A 17,845-nucleotide genomic window follows, 5' to 3' on the forward strand; every position below is an offset into this window, starting at 1 on the left:
AGAGCAAAGACATTCTGCTGGACTGTAGCCCAGCATGACCCCATCCGATCGGTCAGCCAGATCTGAGCTGACACAGGCTCCTGGGTCCTGGCGATGGCAGGCAGGGGACAGGAATCAGTGACTGCCCATGGCTCATTCGCTACTCCTTCATTCAGAAACTTTCAGTGAGCACCCAGTAGAGAAAGGGAAATGCAAGCCCCCCCCCAAAGAGTGTGGAATCTAAACAGAAGATGGATCATAACCACAGTTATAGCAACGGCATCAAATAGATGGAAAAGGGCAGAAAATAACCAGTGATGGCAACTTGGACTGTGTTCTACAGAGAATGATGCTCCTCCCAAGTCTATCATTTTATTTGCTTCATACTCATCATGGGAGTTGTACTGTTATCCCCAAGTGTTAGATTAACACCTTGAGAAGTGAAGCAAGTTGCCCAAGGAAACAGAGTGGGGAGCTGGGCGTCCAGACCTCCTCCTTTATTTTCCAGCTCATAGTCTTTTTCATACCACTCTGCCATTGCTGTTGTGGCTGTTAGGTCAGACTTTTTGGAATGGGATGCTCGTTCGCTCCATGAGGAGGGAGTGTGGCTTGAGTCCTAGCTCAGAACAGTATTGGCAATTTCATGATCTTGGTGTCTCCTGGCTTTACTGTTTCTTCAGCCTCTGTCACACACTCGAAGACATTCACTGCTCCCTTCCTGACAGATACTGTTGTTTTTTTTCTTTCCTGGGTGTGAATTGCTTTATTGTCTGTTTATTTTATTGAAGTAGAATTGATTTATAATGTTTCAGATGTGCAGCAAAGTGGTTCAGTTATATATATTATATATAGTATATATTGTGTATATTAATATGATCTTATTATATTTATATAGTTTATGACATGTTATATATTTATATTACAAATAATATAGTTATTTGTAATGATAAATAGTACATTATTAATATAATAATGTGCTTAGTTGCTTAGTCATGTCCAACTCTTTGTGACCTTTCGGACTATAGCTCACCAAGCTTCTCTATCCATGGGATTTCCCAGGCAAGAATACTGGGGTGGGTTGTCATTTCCTTCTCCAGGGGATCTTCCCAACCTAGGGGTCAAACTTGTATCTCCTGTATTTTCTGCATTGAAGGTGGATTCTTTACTCACTGAGTCATTGTGGAAGCCCCAATATAATAATATAGTATATTGTTTATATAATATATGTCATATATTATATATATTAAGATTCTTTTCCATTATAGGTTATTACAAGGTATAAAATATGGTTCCTGTGCTATATATCCTCTTATTTGTAAGAAATATAATTTTTTGCTTTTATATCATAGAGCATCTCTGCTGATAAAAAGGTGAAGGTGAGAATACATTTGATTACTTAGTAACTCTAATGCAGACAGGTAAGAGACAAATGTAGGTATACAGTAGTATCCTTTCTTATTACAACTACCCAATAATGAGAAAATAAAAGCACAGTGATTATCACATGCAACAGCATGTGGTTTAACAGCAATATTTGTATACAATGATTTTCCGAGAGGTCTCCATGTTTATATTTTTTTAATTTTTAAAATTTTTGTCTCATTTTGTATTGAGGTATGATTTTTTAAATATTTTGATTTATGTATTTGTTTTGCCAGGTCTTAGTCATGGCATGGGAACTCTTAGTCATGGCATGTGGGATCTAGTTCCCTGACCAGGGATGGAACCTGCGTCCCCTGCATTGGGAGCACAGTCTTAACCACTGGACCACCGGGGAAGTCCCTATTGAGATATGATTGACATAATGGGGCTTCGCTGGTGGCTCAGATGGTAAAGAATCTGCCTGCAGTGCTGGAGATGGGGATTCGATCCCTGGATTGGGAAGATTCCCTGGTGGAGGTAATGGCTACCCACTCCAGTAGTCTTGCCTGGAGAATCCAATGGACAGAGGAGCCTGGTGGGCTATAGTCTATGGGGTGACAAAGAGTCGGACACGACTGAGCAAAGAACACTTTCACTGACATATAACATAACATTGTATTAGTTTCAGATGTACAATAATGATTCAATAACTGCTTTTATGTACAAAGTGATCACCACAATAGGTCTAGTTAACATCCATCACCATATGTAGTTCCCTCAATTTTTTTTTCCTGTGTTGGGGACTTTTAGAGTCTATTCTCTTAACAAGGTACAAATATATAATACAGTATTATTAATACAGTCGCCTTGCTGTGCATACATCCCTATCACTTACTTAAATTAAACTGGAAATTTGTTTCAACTCCCTTCTCCCATGTTGTACTTTATCCTTCCTGTATTTTAATACTTTCCTTCTTTATCCTTTTCCTGCTTCCTCAAGAATTACACTTCTCTCCTTCTCTAGAAGGGCCAGTGTCCTGGACAAGGGGAATAGGTGAGTGGGTGGAAAGGGGTGGACGTCATATTTATAGAGGGGCTGGAACAGTATTCCTGGATGCCTCTGTGGAATCTTTAGCTCCTGTCCAGTATCTCTTGGGATTATGGTGAGAATTCAGCTCAGGGGCAGCCACTTCACTCTGCATCCCAGGAACTCAAGCCCACATGCAGTTTCTTCAGGGAAACCTACTCTGCCTCCACAGAGGGAAGTCCCAGGATGAGTCACCTGGGTTGGAATACAGAGACCAGGCCTCTTTCAAGTTGATGATGTGCATTTTCAGGCAAGACAGAAGATCTGTTGTTCTAGGGCCTGTTACAATTCTCTGGTGGCCGTTCTGTGGGTGTTCTAGACTGAACTCAAACATGCTCCCAGATTTCCCTTTAGACATGTATCCTACCATTTGCAAATTCCAGCTTTTACCACAAAGCCTCAGCGTCAGTAAGACAAGCTCTGGCCACGTTTCTGATCAGGAGCAATGAATCCCGCTGGGTGTCACTTCCTAACAAGGTGATCTGGGGATGTGAGGGGACGTGGCAGGGGGAGTGGGGTAGGGGGAGGGGAAGCGTGGCGGGGTTTATCGATAGTCGGCAGGATGACATTCTTGTTTCATCACATGATGAGTGTTTTCAAGGCACTGAGCCAACACCCACCATAAACCTGTCAGGGGAAACATCTCCGTGAAATACTCTCGCGCTCACGAAGCAGATGTCCACAGGGGCAGCGGGCTCACCTGGCTCACTCCTGGAGGCAGACGCAAAGCACAAGATCTGAGAAGGTGGAGGTGTGTGGGCACCCAGGAGGGGGACCCAGATCTAATGAACCCAAGTTCATGGTCTATTCAGGGCCCCAGAGTATAGATGTTGACAGTCACTCTGGTTCTAACTCTGCCAGCAATTAGTATCATGGCCTTGGTTATGTTATAATACTCATCCCCTCTGGCCTTTAGTTTCCTCCTTTGTAATGTGTAGTTTTGGAGAAATTGACCTGTGGCTCCCTAGGGGTAGGGACTATGTCCCCTGGTCATGAAGTGACACCTAGCACTCAGTAAGTGCAATGTGAATCTATAGACAGGATAAACCAAAATACTAAGATTCTAGGAATGACCATTCTCACATGAGCTCTGTGAGTGAGGAATGCTGCTGCCATGTCAGTAAACAAAGGGTGTGGCATCCATTAAGCCATCACATTTCAGCTGACCTGATGGTGAGCCCCGACTGAACTCAGGATGGGAACAGGATGCCCACCATCCACCCATCAGCCCCTCGTTCCTTTGTTCCCACCCAAATATTGAATCTTACTGAATTCCCAATTCAGAAAATTCTAGTGTGGTCCAAGGAGTGAGCTGCACTGGAGTTCTGAAAGAGTGTCTGGGGTTCTGTGTGTTGAAGGGACAAGGGAGATGGTGGAAAGAGCCCGATTCCTGACCCTGAATTTAGCACTTGTTGACAGTACTGCAGTGTCTCCTCCAGTCAGGGCCACCCAGTGTAGCACTGGATGATTCTCGAATGCCTTTGCACATTAGTTCCTTTCCTTTTGAAAGCAAGAAACACACCTCATACTTTTGAATCTCTCAAGTGCCTAGCTCAGTGCAAAAGAGAAGGGCTTACCAACTCCCATGGGTTCACAGATTTTTCACTCACTAGATGTGGTACCATGCAATTATTAGATGCAGGCAGGACTCAGCATAAATATCACTTAAGAGAAGGAGTTGACTTATCCCCTAGAAATTTCTGGCATTTATGACTTTTTATTTTTGTTCTTGGTAAGGAGAAATACTATGGAAGCAAGCCCATTGGGTTGTCAACAGGAGCTAGGAGGAATGGGACATGAAAGCAGAAGTGTTGGAGGAATTTGGGCAGACATCTTTGTAGGGTTGGTATTTTGAAGACAGGATAGAAATATTGTGTGTACATGTAGGCATCAGAAAAAAAAATGTGTTTAAGGGCCTATGCTGGTGACTCCCAGACAAGAAAATGTGTAAGGAAAATAAAATCTTGGAGCATATAATTTTTTTTGCAATAAGTCATATTTTTAAAGGAAAAAGATATTCTACTCACTTTGGACAGTTTTTCTTTTTCAGTGGTCAGAGCTTCTTTTCTGCACCTGCCTAACCACGTCCTTAGGCAACAGGCATTCAGAGAGGAGGCCGCCAAGTAGATTTGGGTACTTCACTGACACCACCAGCACTCCAACCTCAAGATCCAAAGACCATTCAGTTAAAGTTTGGCCCAATATGGCACCATGGAATTACTAGCCAAATGTTTCTCTCACCTCAGATGGCACGACGGATGGTATTGGACCATCTAAGCAAGCAGAGCAAATGAGATTTCTGAACAAGATTACGCTGTAGACATCACACCATGTTCTTAAAAGCAACTAGCATCTTTCATAGGAAAGACTGATGTTGAAGCTGAAGGTCCAATACTTTGGCCACCTGATGTGAAGAGCTGACTCACTGGAAAAGACCCTGATATTGGGAAAGACTGACGGCGAAAGGAGAAGGGGTGGCTGAGGATAAGATGGTTAGACAATATCACCAACTCAGTGGATGTGAATTTGAGCAAATTCCAGGAGAGAGTGAAGGACAGGGGAGCCTGGTGGGCTGCAGTTCATGGTTCACAAAGAGTCAGACATGACTTACTGAATGAACAATAACAATAGCATCCTGCAGAAGATTACAAATGGTAGATGTTTGATTTTTTTGTTTTATCACCACTTTAGAGCATTCTTCTTCTCAGTAGTCCAAGCTTATAGGAATGGTAATGCTCTAGACAGCCAATTGACATGTTGGTAAAATACCAGGAGTGTGTGTGCATGTGTCATCTTGTGTACGTGTGTGAGCGTGGAACATACAATCATGGAATAGAGAAGAAATCCATACAATTGATCTTGAAGAACGTTCAACAATGCTGATCTAGCTACTTAACTTCTTGGGCTCTCGTAACTACAGGAGCGAATTTTCTCCTTTGGATTTTCTGATCATTGCTGACCCCTTTTCTCTGAGAAAGAAAAGATGCAGGCTTAGGTTCAGGTCAGACTTTATGATTTCATAATTGATCCAGACAAAAGGAAGTTTTTAAACTAGGCTTCACATAATGAAGCAGAATTTATGTAATGCCCCCAGATACTTTTAAGAGAGAATTAATCATAGGCCCCAGAGAAAACAGGAGTCTGCAGGGGAAGCCCAGGGGAGGGAGACGTGGCTGAGCTAGGCAGGGAGAAGGAGGAGAGAAAGTAGGTGGAGAAGGAGACTGAGGGCTACATTACCTCATCCCTGAGGTCCTGAATTCCTTTACAGTCTCTGTTCTGCTTTCCAGGGGGACAGGGCCAGGTTTTCCCTCTTCCATCCGTCCTCCTAAATCACGGCTCCCTTCTCATCACTCCCCTTCTAAGGAGTCAGAGGGGATTCCCTATTGCCTGCTAAATCAAAGCCGGCTTCTCTGCCGCACTTGCATCGACTCTCAGAACTGAGTCCTTCCCAGCCGCTCCAGCATCATCTAGCTCCTGCCGGCAGCCCAGCCTCCTCACTGCTTCCTGCTCAGACCCAGCCTTCCCTACTTCTGTGCCTTTGTTCCTGCTGTTATATTGTGGGGGGATGAGGTGTAGCCCAGGGGTAGAGCCTTAACTGACAACAGGAATATGATGCTATTTCCCCTCCCATCAAAGTCCCACCTCCTCCATAAGTGTGCCCTTCCTGACCACTCTGGTCCTTTCTTTCTTCATATAAAACTATTTGTTTAGTTGGCTGCGTCGGGTCTTAGTTGCCACACGTGGGATCTTTCATTGGGGTGCACGGACTCTCTAGTTGTGGTACATGGTGTGTGGGCTTAGCTGCCCCACGGCATGTGAGGTCTTAGTTCCCTGACCAGGGATCGAACATGCATTCCCTGTCCTGCAAGGCAGATTCTTAACCACTGGACCTCCAGGGAAGTCCCCATTCCACTTCTTCTAAAGTCTCCCTCCTCTGAATCCAGTGATAGGACGGTAGACATTTAGGAACAAGTGCTCTGAGGGTGAGAACTAAGGACGCTCACCATATACATGAGCTTATTATACTTTTTACTGATATAAGAATGGGTAGTACACAATTTACATATCATAATAAAATATATAATACTCTTTACTGTAAGTTCTACATAGCTGATGATCATGAAATGCTTTCATTGTTGTTTGCCAGACTCTTGTATCTGTAGACAACCTATGATTGCAGCTGACGAACATATTGTTCTGATACGAATGCTAGTCGATCTTTAAATGAATGAAATGAAAGTGAAATAACAAAGACACACCACAGTCTCACGTGTTCATCCATGACATGAGAAACTTCTTTGCTGAGTTGGAAAACAGTTTTCAAATGCTCAGGGTTTGTATCTCTGTGTGTGTGAGTCACAAGATAATGGTTATACACACCATACACTCCTAATTTAGCTTTCATTAATAACATTTTCTCCATCACTTTGTTAAGTCTAGATAGTCAATAATATGATAAACCAAGCCCTGATTAGTAGTGTTGCCAAAACTCGGCCTTTGTTCACCAGTGATGAATAGAAATGTGGAGATAGGGTTTTGGGTGAAGTGGAAGAGTGGCTTTCATTACACTGCCAGGTAAATGGGCCACAGTGGGCTAATGTCCTCAAGACTTTGTGACCCACCCTGGAGTGGGCAGTGAGGAGTTTCATAGCTTGCAAGGAACAGGGTGTAATCTGCTCATGGACAGTTCTCAGATTGGTTGACATCACGGTGAAGTTCTAGCATCATCAGCCATCTGGTTTCAGCCAGCCTAGGGTCTACCCTCTTGTAATCAGCAGTTTTCATCTGGAGGGGTGTATCAGGCTTTTATCTACATCTTTCAGGGAACTGGGCAATCAGTGATTCTGCTTTGTGGCAGAATTACAGGCTAAATTGTTACCAGTTTCACAGCCCAACAGCTATTCTTCGTTTCTACCTCTTCACCTTTCCCAATCATTACCTCTTAGATCAGCGTTTTACTTTGAAAGATGAGGACATGGGAAGTTGCAGATGGTTTCAGTAGCAGTAGTGGTTTTCAGCGTGGACCTAAGTTCTCATCTCATTTGGGTAAACACCAAATGAGCTGAAGCACATTCTTAAGAGTATGTAAAGCTTTGTAAGAAACTGCCAAACTTCCAAGCAGTTCTACCATTTTCCATTCCTACCAGCAATGAACAAAGGTGAACTCATTTAATTAATTACTTTTTTAATAAGCAGGTTGTCTTATCAACACTTCCCACTTCACGTTTCTGAACTTATTTTTAATATCTCCTTCTTCAGATCTCCTTTTCCCACTCTTCACCCGGGCACTCATGGCACGTCCTCTTCTCTCCTTCACGCAAATGAATTAACCACTATATTTGGTTGACTCTCACACTTGCATTTCTCTGAGATTTGTTCCTCTTCTCTATCTTTTCAACCTTTATCCGTGAAACAACCTCCTTCTGGTTTGCCCCTCCTCCACATTGCAGGCAGTTGTCTTCCAAAATACCATGTTGCTTCCTCATTACAAAAAAAAAAAAAACAACAGTAAACAAACCTTGAAATTCTCCCATTGACTTCAGGTTAAACTCCTAACTACCCTGAATGGACTATAAGGTCTTCAGCAACTGTGCTCTGCTAACTGCCCATTCCCGCTCCCTGTCAACTAGCAGTACCATTTTCAGTGCTGTCCCCTAATCTCACAGAACCATTGAAAACCTTTGCATACTCTGTTCCATGGCTTTTTCTCCCTGTAGAATTTCTACTCAGTTTCACTACTCAACTCAAAATCATCTCCCTTGACCACTTGGAGAGTAGAGACGCCCTTCTCTTTTTGGTCCCCACTGACCTCCATGGTCTCTGAGTTATATTCATCTCACCAATAGGCATTTATTTATGAGTGTGTCTTCCCATCTCACTCCCAAGTCTGTGAATTTCTACATCCTTCAAACCTGGCCCACTTAGTGTGACATCCCTTATATGCAGAATCTAAAAAGAAAGAATACAAAATAACTTATTTACAAAACAGAAATAGACTCACAGACTTAGAGAAGGAACTTATGGTCACCAGGGTGGAAGGGATAGATAGGGAGCTTGGGATGGACATTTATACACTCCTATATTTAAGTGGCTAACCAACAAGGACCTACTGTATAGCCCAGGGAACTCTGCTCACTTTGATGTGGCCATGTGGAGGGCAGTAGAGTTTGGGGGAGGATGGGTACTTGTATATGTATGACTGAGTCCCATCATTGTCCACCTGAAACCATCACAGCATTGTTAATCAGTTATACTACATTATAAAATAAAAACTTAAAAAAATCTGGTCTGCTTATGAAAACTTGCTGAAATGAATTTTGAAAAGGGCAACCTCAGAGTTGAGGGTGGGGAAAGGCTAACTGTGCCTCCAATAGAGCCCAGTCATCTCAGTTATGTCCACCTCTTTGTGACCTTATGGACTGTAGCCCGCCAGGCTCTTTGGTCCGTGGGGATTCTCCAAGCAAGAATACTGAAGTGGGTAGCCATTCCCGTCTCCATCTCAGAGAATGCACATAGTCTTAACCCATAATGGCTGATTAAACCACACAGGAGGGGGAAACAGCAGGAGAAAGCACTCTCTAGCCTTCAGCTACATTTTCTCCCCTTCTAACAATTTTGAATAGGTTCTGAGGAAGAAGAGGCCAAGGTCATCGCTAACTACTACTCTTGTACCAATGGGGGAGGCAAAATGATGAAATGTGAGATATGCAATTAGTTAGATGGCTGTAGAAAGACCATAAAAATTACTCATTGTCATGGGAAGGATTTATTCTGGCTCCTGAAAATGATCCTGCTTCAGAGAACAGGTTTGCAAGTCATTGGCAAGAACTCTGCCTGGGTCTCCGTGGACTCCTGGCCCTATAGACAATCTCTTGCAGGTGCTTTTGTGTACAGATGAGGGAGAGAGGGGCTCTGGGAGCAACTATTGGGTGGGATAGAGCCATCTAGGTTCTGGGTCTTCTCGATTTTCTTGATCACAGGTAAAACTTACCACGTTTAGCCAGTTACCTTCCTGTCAGACAGGACTGACCGACTACAGTTACTTTAGGAGGAGTTTTCTGTTCCTTTCACTGAAATTGTTGCATGGAGAAGTCAATTCTGACTCCATGCTAGAAGTGTTTCTTTGACTTTGCTTTTGTTATTATTGCCTGCTTGTGCTAAGTCATGTCCGACTCTTTGCAGCCCCATGGATTATAGCCAGCCAGGCTCCTCTGTCCATGGCATTTCCCAGGCAAGTATACTGGAATAGGTTGCCATTTCCTACTCTAAGGGATCTTCCTGAGCCAGGGATTGAACTTGCATCTCCTGCATCTCCAGCTTTGCCGGTGGCTTCTTCACTGTTGAGCCATCAGGGAATCACACTTGATGGCCTGACTCAGAGAATCCTGCCCCTCTGCCTGACTGCTAAAGTGCCTTTGTTCAGAACCCTGTCCACTCTAGGATGGCAGGAAGGATGAAATTAACACATCCGGCTGCTTGAGGCTCGCCATTCTAGGAGATACTTGCAAGAGTAAATAGTCTTTTTACTTTGTTTCCTCACCTCCCCACCCCCATCTCTGATCCAAAACAGCTCCTGGCATCCAGACCCCAACAAAATGGTTATTTATTCAACTTTCTGAATAAAGTTGTATTGCTTGCCTCAACACCTGGTCTATCAGATTCACTGGCCTGTCACTCGATGAGTGGCGAGCAGAGCAAGCTTGGACTTGTTAACAAATTCATTTTGTAACCTTGGAAATTTTGGCCCCTTCCCCCACTGGGTTTCCTAAGGAAAGTTCTCAGAAAGTGGTGATTACTTGGCCACTCAGCCTGTCTGTACAAGTCTTCAACTCTGAGATTTTCCTGGAAGCAGTGTTTGTCCTGTCTTACAAGCCTCCTCCCAGCTCTTGAACCTATCCCCAGAAGGATCCTAAGCTATCTTGTTGTATGCTTCCTTGTTACCCATCTTTTCAGCTGCTTGGAAGTCATCTCTGAGTCAAAGAGATCTGAGTTGAAATCCTGGCTCTATCAGTTGCTGGAATGGGACACAGAAGTCCTTGAAATGGTTCTGGGGAGAGTGTTCAGGAAATGAACATGTTTTTCCTTCAACAGGGATGGGTTGAGATAAAATGCTTCTGTTGCCTTGTGGTCAGATGGGAGGATTTCCTCTGATGGAATCCACAGTTTGACCGCTGAGCAGGGAGGCACTGTAGGTGAGTCCCAGATGAGAGTCCTGGGACACGGTCTCCCACACCTCTCCTGGAAGAACCCTCATCTTTGGCCTGCCCTTCTCCCTGCGGGACCCCGGAGCCCCTGATCTGGGACCCCAGGAATCTTGCTCTGCAGCAGCTACATGCTTCTTCGGCCCTTCAGTGACTTCTAAAAATACCACGTGAGCTGAGAAACCGTGACCCGCTGGGTTCACTCTGCCTCATCCTTGCACGTCCAGACCTCATCCTGAATCTCATTGTCACTTGGAAATACTCACAGATTTTTTTTTTTTCAAAAAGGAGAGCTTTTTTTTTTAAAAGAGAAAATACTTGAAGCCTTAACACACAGGATTCTTATTCCAAAGCTAAAATCCTATGCTTTTATGATCTACTATATACATGTTTGAGAATGGGATTATCAGAAATTAAAATCACCCAAAGGAAATTTAACTCAGGTGCTCTACCTTAAAAATTTTTAAATAAGAATTTACAGGACTATTGTTTTCATTTAATTTAATATCCACGGCACCGAGGGTGAGCTAATAGAATGTTATGGTAAAAGATTAATCTTCATGTTTTGAATAGTGAATACAAGTATTGAATGTAGATGGTAACTGAAACAGGATTTGGAGTCTAAGGATAAAGAGCTAAAACTGAGAGAGGCTATGTGTTTTGGAGTACTTGCTCTATGAAAATTAGACTATAGCCCGCCAGACTCCTCTATCCATGAGCTTTCCCAGGCAAGAATACTGGAGTGGGTTCCCATTTCCCCCTCCAAGGGATCTTTCCCACTGAGATTATGAGCTCCCCTCAGACTGATTTCCTATTTTGGCACTTTTTTTTCTAACTGTTCATAGTAGATCCTTATTGTGTGGCTCCTCGGTATCCATTTCATCTCTTTTCTTCCATTTGCTAACGGTATTGGGAATTTCCTCCCTTAGTTGGGAAACTCCTAGTGGGGCCCCCTCCTTGGTACCCAGGTGACATGCATGACACAGGCTGGCCAATCACATGTTTCATTGGCCAAAGTGGCTGGATTAGAGATGAACATGTGACTCAATCAGTCATACGAGATTTTTGCTAAGATTTTTAAAAAATCTTATTTATTTATTTTTATCTGCGTCAGTTTTTAGTTGTGACCTGAGGGATCTTTCAATGTGACATGCAGGCGTAGTTTCCCTGAGGCATGTGGGATCTTGGTTATCCACCAGGGATCGGTCCTCTGCATTGGAAAGCAAATTCTTGACCACTGGACAGCCAAGGGAGTTCCTTTTCTAGGATTTTTGAGAGAGGCAGGGAAATTTTCCCTAGATACCTGAACCCAAGGCTGTTGCTATCAAGGCTTAAGAATGAAACCAACACAACAGGAGCAGAAGGCCTGCCAGAGTCACTTGAGATAAGTCACTCCTGAAGCCCTAGCACTTTGTTCTATGAGTTGACAAATTATGGATCTTTTATTGGTTAAGTAAGTTAATGGGTTTTCTGTTACTTGTAATCAAGAGTCTTACTTCATTGATACAACATTCTTTCAAAAAAGAAAGAAGGTATTTTAAATACATAGGATATTTGAAGAGTGAATTTGTACAATGAAGGGGTTTTTAGTGTACACAGTTGTGCAACCATCACCACTATCTGATTCTAGTCTGTTTTCATCAACCCAAAGCAAAATCCTGTGCTCACTATCAGTTACTCCTCACTCGCCTCTCCTCCCAGACCCTGGTGATCAATTATCTACTTTCTGTCTCTATAAAGCTGTCTATTCTAGACACTGTGGACAAATGGAATCATACAATATGTGGTGCATCTAGCTCTTTCACTCAGAATCATACTTTCAAAGTTCCTCTATGTATCGTATATCAGTACTGCATTCCTGTTCCTAGCTGAAAAATATTCCACTGTATGGATATATTACATTTTGTTTATCCATTCTTTGATTGATTGACATTTGAGTGTCTCCATTTCCACTTTTTGTCGATTATGAGTAATACTGCTATGAACATTTGTATACAAGTTCTTGTGTGGGCATATGTTTTCATTTCTCCAGGAGTGGAATTTTGGATCATATGATAAATTTGTGTTTATATTTTTGAGGAACTGACAAACAATTTTTAAAGCTGGCTGTACCATATTACCATTGTGCCAAAAACGTATGAGGTTTCCAGTTTTACATCCTCATCAACACTTGCTATTGTACATCATTTTGTTATAGCCATTCTAGAGAGTGTGAAATGCTATCTCATTGTGCTTGTTATTTGCATTTCTGTAGTGGTTAAAGATGTTGATTTTTGCATGTTCTTTTTGGTCATTTGTATTTCTTTTGTGTAGAAATATTCAAACCCTTTGTCAGTTTAAAACGTAGGTTATTTGTCCTTTTATTATTGATTCGCAAGACCTATATATCTATCTGTCTGTCACGAGGATACATATGATTTGAAAATATTTTCTCTCAGTCTGTGGTTATCTTTTCATTTTTTGATAGTGTCCTTTAAAGGACAATTTTTTCCTTTTGAAGAAGACTAATATATTTTATTTCTTTTTAATTAAAAATTATTTTTGGCTGCCCTGGGTCTTAGCTGAGGCATGGGCTTCTCTAGGTGTGGTTCCCCAAGTAGTTTTGGCATGAAGGCTTATTTTCACAACTCCTGAGCTCAAGAGGCACCTCAGTTGGATGGTCTGAGGTGTGTGGGCTCTTAATTTCCCAACCAGGGATCAAACTTGTACCCCTGCTTTGGAAGGCAGATTCCTAAACACTGGACCATGAGGGACATCCCAACCTAATTTTAATATTACACAAATACTTTGCTTCTTTTGTCCATCCTCTCCTTATATGTTGACATGATGGCATGACATCTTTATGCAGTGGGTATCCATCAACACAGGTTAATAATTATTGTTTTTGCAATTGTCTTTTAAATCAAGTAAGAGAAGACAAGTTATAAATAATAATAATAATAAAATGCCTTTATAGATGGCTACTCACAAGCTCAACAGTGAGAGTGAATTCCTCCTGAGATTTTTCTCCCAAAGCATCTCACTTAACTCACCCTAGTCTCAACTCTGTTGCTCATTTCCTCCTCCCCGGTGCGTGCAGGTGTTCTACGTCACTCAGACATGTCCGATTCTTTGCAGTCCATGGACCGTAGCACATCAGGCTCCTCTGTCCATGGGATTCTCCAGACAAGCATACTGGAGTAGGTTGCCGTACCCTCCTTCAGGGGATCTTCCCAACCTAGGGATTGAACCAGAGTTCATTCTCCCCCACCCCCTCCTCAAATGCCAACATTTAAAATTTTTCTTTGTTTTTCACGAATGTGGGTGATGGTGGCCAAATGTAAATGACTGAAGCTGTTCAGTGGCTCTCAATACCTGCTGCGGGTTCCGAGGAAACATCGCCCACCCTCTAACCATCCCTCGTGCACTGCCTGCCCACCTGCCCGGCTAGTGGCTGCTGCAAACAAAGGAGGGTGTGGAGTGACAGGGGGAGGAGGTTATGCTGGGAGGGGGTTCTGTTGGAGCAGAGTCCCTGCGTCAAAGGGGCTCTTTCTGGGAATTCAGCACTATGGAACCACAGGTATGCACAAACAGGGAAAAAAAGAAATCAATGAATGCCTGGTCTGTGTTTGGGCTTGTGGAAAACGATTGCATTTCCTTTCCTTTTGTCTATTCATAGACTCTCAGACTACTAATTCCTTTAACCAATAGTGAAGATTTGAACCAGGTGTCTCAGAGATGCCGGCATTCACTTGTTGGGTTAATGCCACTTAATCCCCTGTCTTGCAGAGCCTGCTTGGGGACCCCAAGTAGAACCACCACTCCACTCCACCCCACCCCCACCCAAGTAGAACCCACCAGGGGTCTGGCTTCTCCAGAGCAGTTCAGATGCCCCGGGACCAGGGACTGAGGGAGGCCAGCGGCAAACTCTATTTTACTGGTGGCTGCTTCTTTTGTACATGCTCCCAGTTTGCAAGCTTTTTTATATTCACATTTCAGCAGGAGGACAGGTAAGAGGTTACCAAATTTCCTAGAAACCAAGGAAGAAAAATGCTATGGCACATTATGGTTGATAAGATATATTCCAACCTCAAAGACATTAAAATGTGATTAAATAAATACGTGTGTGTTTATGCGGGTACATGTATATCTTAGAACAGGAGTCCCCAACCTCTGGGATCTAATACCTGATGATCTGAGGTGGAGCTGATGTAATAAAAATAAGAATAAAGTGCACAATAAATGTGATGCCCTTGAATCATTCCAGAACCATCCCCCTACACCCTCCAGCCCAATAAAAAATTGTCTTCCACAAAACTGGTCCCTGGTGCCAAAAGGGTTGGGGACCACTGTCCCAGAATCATTGAAATTTGTGATTTTTAATTTAACTTTTATTTTTTAGCACCAAAAACATTTTGTTTTGGGGTATAGCCAATTGACAATGTTGCGATAGTTTCAGGTGACCAGCAAAGGGACTCAGCCATGCATATACATGTATCCATTCTCCCCCAAACTCCCCTCCCATCCAGGCTGCCACAGAACATTGAGCAGAGTTCCATGTGCTATCGGAATCACTGAAATTTAGTTCCACACCTATTTAACAGGCAAGAAAAGCTAGGATCCAGAGAAATTAAATGACAAAGCCAGGCTTCTAGTTCATTGGCTCCTGGTCTTATCAGCTTACTGCAATGTTGGATACAAAGTCTGTAACATAGCATTTAAGGGAACTGGGGCAAACCATATAGTACTCTGGGCTTCACTTCTCTCACCTGTGAAATCAGGGTGAGAATATTGGGTTTCCCTGCCCCAGAAGGTTATTAAGAGGCTCAAATTAGATAGTATAGTTGCTTCTCTTCTTTTTTCATCAATTGGCTAAAGTTTACTGAGTGTCTCCTATGTGGTGAGCACTGTCAGGTTCGAGGAGATGAATGGAGACAGCAAAGGCCCCTACCTTCGTGAATTTTCAACTATAGCACTTTGCCGAGGTCTATACAATTACAAGGGCTTCCCTCATGACCCAGTAGCAAATAGTCCACATGCCAGTGCAAGAGATCATGGTTCGATTCCTGGGTCGAAAGATCCCCTGGTGAAGGACTTGGCAACACTCTCCAGTATTCTTGCCTGGAGAGTTCCATGGACAGAGGATTCTGGCAGGCTATAGTCCATGGGGTCACAAAGAGTCAGACACAACTCAGTAACTAAAACAAAACAAACAATTACAAAGGCTTTCCTGGTGTCTCAGTGGTAAAGAATCCACCTGCCAATGCAAGACATGCGGGTTCCATCCTTGGGTTGGGAAAATCCCCTGGAAAAGGAAATGACAACCCACTCCAGTATTCTTGTCTGGGAAATCCCAAGGACAGAGGAGCCTGGTGGGCTACGGTCCATGGGGTTCCAAAGAGTTCGACATGATGTAGTGATCTAACAACAACACTAACCTATAATTACAAGGGTTACTGTTGCTTTTGTTAGCACAGGAGATGCTGGAAGAAAAGCCCTTGAGTGGAGCCTGATGGGGTTGACAATGAAAGAGCAGAAGGCGGTGGCCCATCTTTGCCTAAAAGAAGCCTCAGATATGATATGTAGCATTTTCCTGGGTCAAATGCTAATACTCAAACATCTAATATTGGAACTCTGGCCCAAGTGCTCTTCTCCAACCCTCTCTTGTTCTGTGAGTCTGTATTCCTTCTCTAGTCCTTTGCGCTTGTCGTGGGCTTTCTCATCCACACATGTTATTCCCATACTTTCATCTTCTCCACTCACTTTGGAAAAATCCTGCTCACCCTCAAGCCCAGGTTTTATGAATATTTTTCTAATCACCTCTGACCACAGTAATTTCCTTCTTCTCAATTCCTTCCTCATGTTTTTGCAGCCCCTTCACCATGTTTTAATTAATAGATGCACTCTCTGCATGTCTTCCTACCTAAGGAAAGGACCCTATCCTCTCATAGAATCCACGTGTTGATCCATTTATTGCTGGTTGCACTTTATTCCTCATTTTCAAATGCCTCAGCACCCTTATCATTGGACACCGTGAAGTTGACAGTGAAGTCTGCCTTTCATAAAATGGCATGCTGGATTCCAGTAAAGGTTATCGGTGGTGAAACCAAAGCTAGAAACTGGTACAGCATTTGCTCCCCAAACATTCTCCAAATTGAAAGCTGAGGACAAGTGACAGGTGAACTCCTTAAGGCATGCACAAAGGGCCCGTTCCACTCTGCTTTTGTTGTATTTTCCTAGCACACTCTCCATATTCTGACCCTAAGAAGAGGAAAGAATTGATATTTAATCCTAGGAGAGAGTGAAGTTAGTAAGAAAAACCCTCCAATGCCTGGCAGTATGTTAGTGTTTCCTAAATATTTGTTAAAGGAATGAATGAATGAGTAAACAAGAGCTGGGTGGCCCTGTGAGAGGGTGGCCCGGGAAGTGTATTGGCACCTGTGGCTACAAGGTCTCATTCCTTCTTCTGCTAATGGACTGCTGGTCCCCTTGTGGCCCAGTGGTAATGAAACCACCTGCCAATGCAGAAGACACAGGAGGTGTGGGTTCAATCCCTGGGTCGGGAAGATCCCCTGGAGGAGGAAATGGCAACCCATTCCAGTATTCTTGCCTGGAAAATCCCATGGACAGAGGAGCCTGGCAGGGTATGGGTCACAAAGAGTCGGATGGGACTTAGTGATTGAGGATGAATGTCTTATGATCCCATGGCTGTCTGGGGAACTGCTGTAGGGTTATAGTACCTTAGAGCCTATTATAAGCCATGCCCACTCCCACCTCAGTGTCCCAGCATCCAGTGTTCTCAGGTGTTCTAATGCTTTCAACATGTGTATTAATCACTCAGTCATGTACGATTCTTTGTGGCCCCATGGACTTGTAAACCGCCAGTCTCCTCTGTCTGTGGAATTCTTCAGGCAAGAATAATGAAGTGGGTAGCCATTCCCTTCTCCAGGGGATCTTCCCCACCCAGGGACCGAACCTGGGTCTCCTGCATTGCAGAAAGATTATTTACTGTCTGAGCCACGATAAACACTTTCTTGTCTCCAAAGGCAAATAAATATTTTTGTCCCCTTGGACTGAAAAGACAGTAATGATCTTACCTACAGTCTATTCTCCCATCTCCAGGCAAGACTACAGTGTCCCCAAGCATCATCCTTTTCACAATCCAGATGTGCCTGGATCTGAGACTGGTGTTGTCCCAATGGATCCGTTCCCCTAAAGGCTTTTGGTCAATGGGGTT

This window comes from Muntiacus reevesi, chromosome 1 (assembly GCF_963930625.1).
Source record: "Muntiacus reevesi chromosome 1, mMunRee1.1, whole genome shotgun sequence".
In the NCBI taxonomy this organism is placed as follows: domain Eukaryota; kingdom Metazoa; phylum Chordata; class Mammalia; order Artiodactyla; family Cervidae; genus Muntiacus; species Muntiacus reevesi.